The 6,721-nt window shown below is 32.8% G+C and overlaps 1 pseudogene; it reads left to right on the top strand.

Annotated features, from left to right (window-relative positions):
* Positions 1–8: 8 nt before the first annotated feature.
* LOC134276244 (protein IMPACT-like) lies at positions 9–1,137 on the top strand (annotated as a pseudogene).
* The last annotated feature ends 5,584 nt before the right edge of the window (positions 1,138–6,721 follow it).

Raw genomic sequence — 6,721 nt, 5'->3', positions numbered from 1 at the left:
GGGATATAATGCAGGGCATAGCAAGTATTCAGACTACTTTGGCGAATTTTATGTTACGGCTCGATGGACAATGTCGACACTTAGATGAAATTACGAAAGAAATCAGAGCAAAAAATGGCATTCAAGAAAGACTTGAAACTGTTCAAGAGCAGGCAAACGACACAATATACCTTGTGACAGAACTACAGGATAACCAGAAAAAAATGGAACGTGAAATGAACAGACTCAAAGATTATGTAGTTCGTCTTGAATACCGTGTAAATTCACAAAGTAACCAAATAGTTGATCTCAAGTCTAGGTCAATGGAGAATAACATCATTGTTAGTGGACTTCAGGAAAAAGGCCCCGAGAAGAAGTCACCAGAAAACCTTGCGCAAATTCTAAGAAATGTATTCATATCAGAGATGAAGATGGGGGAGACAGCAGTTGATGAATTACAAATACAGAAACTTTTCCGAATGGGAGAATACGATGCTCAACGAAATTTTCCAAGACCAGTTTGTGTGCAATTTGCCGATAAAGCCCAAAAAACCTTTTTATGAAAAACATAAAAGTTCTAAAAGAAAAGAATTCGGACATAAGAATTGCCCAACAACAACCAGAGGAGATACGGGAACGACGAAAACAGCTGTATGAAGTTCAAAGAAAATATGCAGAACGAAATATCGAGACGAAAATGAAGGGGGACAAGCTTATCTTTACCCAGAGTAATTCAATCTACAGAGAAAAAGTAGGATCTCTTCCAACGGCAGATGAGGTGATTTCCAGCGACCCAGTCAAGATTACAGTTCACCAGGTTACCCTGGAAAGTCAATTGAGGACAACGGAAAACGGTTTATGGCGCATTCCACCCAAGTCGATTCTTATAAACAGATTAAACGATCATTAATGGAAATCATGCGTATCGAAACTGTACCCAGTGCGAGCCATAACGTTTATGCTTATTGCTTCACAAGTAGTGATGGGATAATCCATGAAGGATCAAATGATGACGGGGAACATGGTGCGGGAAGGTTACTTTTAAAACTGCTAGCCAAAAACGAAGTTAACAACGTACTGGTGGTTGTCTCTCGATGGCATGGAAACAATATTGGACCTCGTCGATTTTCCTATATCAAAGAAGCAGGTCTTAGTGTGGTAAAAAATTTACCAACTTCAGTTTGAAAACATGAAAAATAAACACAGTATCTTCTTTGACTCTAGAACTGTTCTGGTCTTGATCTGAAATTATTTTTTAAAAGTGATCTAAAGTTAAAATGTGTAATACATTTTTATTGAATTCTCATGTATCCCGGATTTCTTTCTTCCAGCCAATAATATTCCGGCAAGTTTTGAAACATACTATTTCCTGTTCTTGCTTATGGCATTTCCCGAAATAAGTTGTATTCTTTTTATCAGCTCAACTGTAGGCGATATGTAAGTTTAATTTTTCTACTCAACATGTCACATAATTTATAGGGATCTGTATACATTGTCTTTTTGGTTACTTATAGATACATAACGTAATTAATTAAAAAGACGGACAAGTTGTGACTACATTACACATGTAGTGGTTTCCCTAATAAGAGAATAAAATAATATATGATTTGTGTCAAGCGAAAAGGGTCCTTCGTGACAAAATTTTCGAAAATATTTTTTTTATCGATTCTGAAAGAGCTAGTTTTTCTGAATACTTTGATACCAAATTTTTTATTATATACCTTCTAAATTCTAATTAAAACTCAAGATGAAAGCAATGCAATTCTAACAAGATATAACGCTATAAAACGTTGAATAACGTCAAATAACGTTATTGATATTTGGAACTTATCATTACTAAATAACCCTTTTGTATTCGTTAGAAATTATTTTTTCTGCATGTATTAAGTTTTTTCAATATCTATTTCCCAAAATTTTAGCATTTATATGATCGTATATATTGTAAAATAGCGATAAGGCTGTTGAAAAAACCCTTAATTTAATCTATATGTAGGCCAATACTGAAATAATAAAGTACATGTAAGTTGTACATTTTCAAAGAATATATTAAACGACACCATCTCATCTTTGTTCTACAACATGAACATAAGCATGCTTTAATCTCTGAAAAATTGATATTTGAAAGGATCCTTTACAAGGGGATAGACCGCTGACCATACAAAACCAAACAAGTTCCTACTCTGCAGTTTTCTCGCAAGGTATTCGTAACAACACGGATATTTTCAAAGAGAGAAATAACAGTACGTTTACAGAAATGACCGAGTATTTACAATTGCTTGCAAGGGAGAAAAATGAATTATTATTTTCATGTAGTAAGGTCTTAAGGATTGATCCCGGTCAAAGTATTGTTATTTCCCTTTCGCTATAATCAGCACACCCACCTCCACCAAAAAAAAAACCCTTAGCCAGGACCTACATGTTTTTTTTTTTGAAATGACATAGTTTTTCCTCCATGAACAAATGTTTTTAGGGGGTGGGTGGTGTGCAGCTTTCAGGCATTGTTATATTTTTTACTTATCAGTTATTCCATACTTACTTAACAATTATTCCATACCAAAATCGATGTCATTTTATTTTATTTCAATTGAAAATTATATTGAAATGAGGAATATCCTCCAATTCAAATAAGATCAAACGTATTTGTTTTATTCCCCCGCTAACGATGCTACTTACCTATATGACAGTGATTTAAGATGCTGAATTAAATAAAATATACTGGTACAAACATTAGATACTAAAATTAAATAAAATAAACCGGTACAAACATTAGATACTAAAATGTATCAATAAATATGAATTAACTATATATCAGTTAAAGAAAAAAAAAGTTTTTGTACATTGGGGAAACGGTGGAAGGGGGGGGGGGGGGGGGGGCTTCTTCAAAAATGAGCCCGGCACGTTGTGCTTGGAACAAAGACAACTTACTTCGGTGCTTGCGATTGTTTAAATTCTGCTAAAGATAAATATCGTATGTCATGCAATTTTGTGAAGAGAAAGTATTGTATTTTATTCTCATGTTAAAAATATTAAGGAATTGAACTTGTTCAGCACTAAAAAATACCAATAACAATACATAAGTTATGTATATACCTAGACTTGATGCAAAACAATCAGTTGGACAACATTAAATGTCAGACGTTAAATTCATACTTTCAGAGTACCGGGCATACTAAATTCGTTAATATATGATTTACGTATATATAATTAAGCTTTTCTTCTGTGCCACCCAATCACGTGTTAGTACGTTGTTTCATGTAATATTTTATTGACCAAATCACTGGTACCGTATGACGTTCTAAGTGTACGATCTAAACAGTTGATACACAGTTACATACGGTTTATTTAAGCTATTCCCACTTTCTGAAAATCAAGTAGAAAAAGGTAAAATTTCACGTGGGAGTAGGTGGAATTTTTGTGTAAACAAATAATTAGCTGAATAAACATGTCGTTACTGTGAAAACAGTAATTATTAAACCACTGTGGGAGTAGAGGACAGGTATATGCTATTTAAAAGTAAAAAATCTGACTTTTTACTTCTATTTCAATGAGAAATTAGACTTTTTCATATAAATTAGCAGATAATAAATTATTTATTGATAAAAAGTGAATTTAAGTATATTTTTCTGTTAAACTTTTTATCTATTTTTAACTCCAGTTATTTGTATGCATTTCTTTCATATACATGTGTTTATTGTATTTTTTAAATATTATATATTTTTTTATAAATATATTTATTTTCTGTTTTATAATGTACAAAATACTGTTAAAATACAGGTAAATCTAAGATAGAATGTAATTAGTCTAATTATTGTAAAAACCAACTAACTTATCTAAACATCCATTGTTATTTGAAAGTGGGAATAGGTGGAATTGAGATTTTTAAAAAGTGGGAACAGCTAGAAGACACCTTACATACATAAACATTAAATAATCAGTTTAATTCTTATTCAGCTGTATCAATGAGAAAAATAAATGGTGTAAAATGCATGGACCTCATCCCTCAAAATCCAAACAAAATAATACACGTATACAGGCTGCCATCGGAAGAATTATTATCAGCATTATTCTATTATGCATAATGTGTACAATGGACAATCCTCCTCTGACTCCGCTTCACTCCATTCAAACAGGTACAAGCCATCCGAGGAGCTCCGAGTGATACCCCCCCCCCCCCCCCCCCCAGAAAAAAAAAAAAAAAATAAAGTCACGTGCACGAATTAATAATGATTATAGGATATCATTTACAAAACGTAGTTAATTTTTTTTTAAAATCCAACTTTTTATTCTTATAGTCAGGTTATGACAGGGTCTGTAATTCTTAAAATAAAAATTTCAAAATTTCTCTCATACCTGATTGAAAAAAAAAAAATTTAAATCATATGCAGTAAACAGACACATATAGAAAGCATCTCCATTTGTGGGAAAGGGCTTTATAAAAGTACGTTATTTTACAGACATAAAAAAGGATGCACAAGTGTAAATAATCATTGATTTCACAATCGCAGTGTAAATTGAGATAGGTCTATGGCGACATTAACAAAGAGGTTGTACCGCTTCCAGATATGAAATTCTCATGATCCTCTGCAAATACATCAACAGTGTATGAGAAAGAAAAGGAACCATTGAGATACTGTTTGAAAAACAAAATCATCACCACTTGGCTGATGATGTGGATTACAAAGCAATGATCCGGCACTTAATAAATTGGTCAAATATAGGAGCGATGTTTTTTTTTTAGGAAAGTGGGGGTGGTGCATGTACCATTGTATTTTAAAGTGGCTATGGTCAAAATAAGAAAAAAAAAGAAATTAATAGTAAAAACAAAAGTGAAAAAGCACAATCAAAAAAAAAAAAAAAAAATTAATTGATTAAATAAAAAAAAAAAACTAAGTGAGAGAATAACGAGAGAAAAAAAAATCGGAATTAATCCTTGAAAAGCTTCTCTTTCCATAGTACCCCGGTAATATAAAACGAACATAAGCACACCCAAAAAAGGCGTGTTTTTGTGTAGGGTGGTGGTGGTAATCAACCATTTAATTAAACAATATTATGCAGAATTATAAGCTCAAAAGTATGGAACTAGTGTATTTACCTTAAACATAATTAGGAAACTTCAAGTCAGAAAATAAGACTAATGTACATTAGTTTGACTTTAAATCATCTCTCTTAATTTTCGACTTGAAGTTATAAACATCAGCTGAACCCAGAGTCATCGTATTAAGTTTTAATTTATTTCAATAAATATAGGCAATGAATACAAGACTTCAAACTAGAAAACTGACCAGTCAGCAAGGGCCCCGCCATGGGGTAGAATTAAAAGGGTGCAGCTTACAGAATGATTAAAAAATGTACGAAAATAAGCAACAGCAACTGTATTCTTAAAATTTCAAGATAATTCCTGAATATTCAAATAATATCAAAATAATATCCTGAAAATAACATCCTTGTATTTACATTAGGCAGTAAAGAACAACTTTACATTGAATGTATATTTAAACAATTATGATGCTTGTGTTATATAAAATGCCAGCCTTCAATGAATGCAAATATCATGAAGGCTTGACCTTAACTTCAAACAAACAGCAGTTGCAGACAAAGGTTTTCATTAATCTTAAAGTGACAGTTAAAGAAAAGCCTACTAAATTTTCTGCAGCAGGCTAGATAATTACTCCCAAGGGATTAACTGTACCTCTCTCATCATTTTCTTCTAAAGTTACAATAAGAACTTTTTCAGTTGAAAAAAAGTAAATCAAAAACTCTTCTTTAATCTCTTTCTTGTTTTTAGAATTCAATGAAATCATAACTATTAAACAAAAATAAATTATAAAAATTTATATTTAAATCCACATTTCAGAGTGTTCATAGCATTCCAAATTGACTTAACTTCAAAACAAACTTCATTTGCAGACAGAGGTGGTAATTCATCTCAATGTGACAGATAAAGATAATGCTCTGGATTTTCTTCAGGAGGAAAGCTAATTAATCCCAAAGGACTCATAGCAGCATTCAGTTTACAATGGGAACATCTTCAGCAGTTATCTCTCTTTGCCAATGCATTCTCATATAAAGTTGAGGAATCTACCCCACCACCCCAGCTCCAAACCAGGGGACATAGAGAACCAAACTTAGCATCAAAATATGTATTTCTGCCTACTGAACTACCATACCAAATTTGTACTTGATTGGGCAACCATAAAAAAAGTTGCCCATTCATTCTTATGCATAGTTAAGGAATCTACCCCACCACCCCAGCTCCAAACCAGAGGACATAGCGAGACAAACTTAGCATCAAAATATGTCTTTTTGCCTACTGAACTACCATACCAAATTTGAACTAAATTGGGCTACCATAAAAAAAGTTATTAGGATAAAAAAGAAAATTTGTGGACGGAAGAATGACAGACGGACAGACAGACGGACAGACAGACAGACAGAGTGATTACTATAGGGCACCCGCAAATCCTTGCGGGGCCCTAATTAGTTTTGAAAATGACAACCCTTGATTATTTTAACATTTTATTATGTCAGTTTTCAAACCTCAGAGTGCTGCGCCAAAGGTGAAGGTGTTGAATTCCGTATGGCTTCGCCACTTCATCCTTTATGACATTACTACAGACAGTTTCCTAGCTGCTGCATTCATGTTTTTTTCTAATTATGTATTGACAAAATGCTATTGCAACTATGCTAGTATCAGTTAACTTGATTCGATTACTTAATCTCTGATACCAAACTTTGTGCATTG

This window comes from Saccostrea cucullata, unplaced genomic scaffold, assembly GCF_032062105.1.
Source record: "Saccostrea cucullata isolate Sc308-1 unplaced genomic scaffold, CSIRO_AGI_Scuc_v1 ctg6804, whole genome shotgun sequence".
In the NCBI taxonomy this organism is placed as follows: Eukaryota; Metazoa; Mollusca; class Bivalvia; order Ostreida; family Ostreidae; genus Saccostrea; species Saccostrea cuccullata.
Note: the sequence above shows the minus strand (reverse complement) of the source record. Positions and strands in the feature narration are given on the sequence as shown.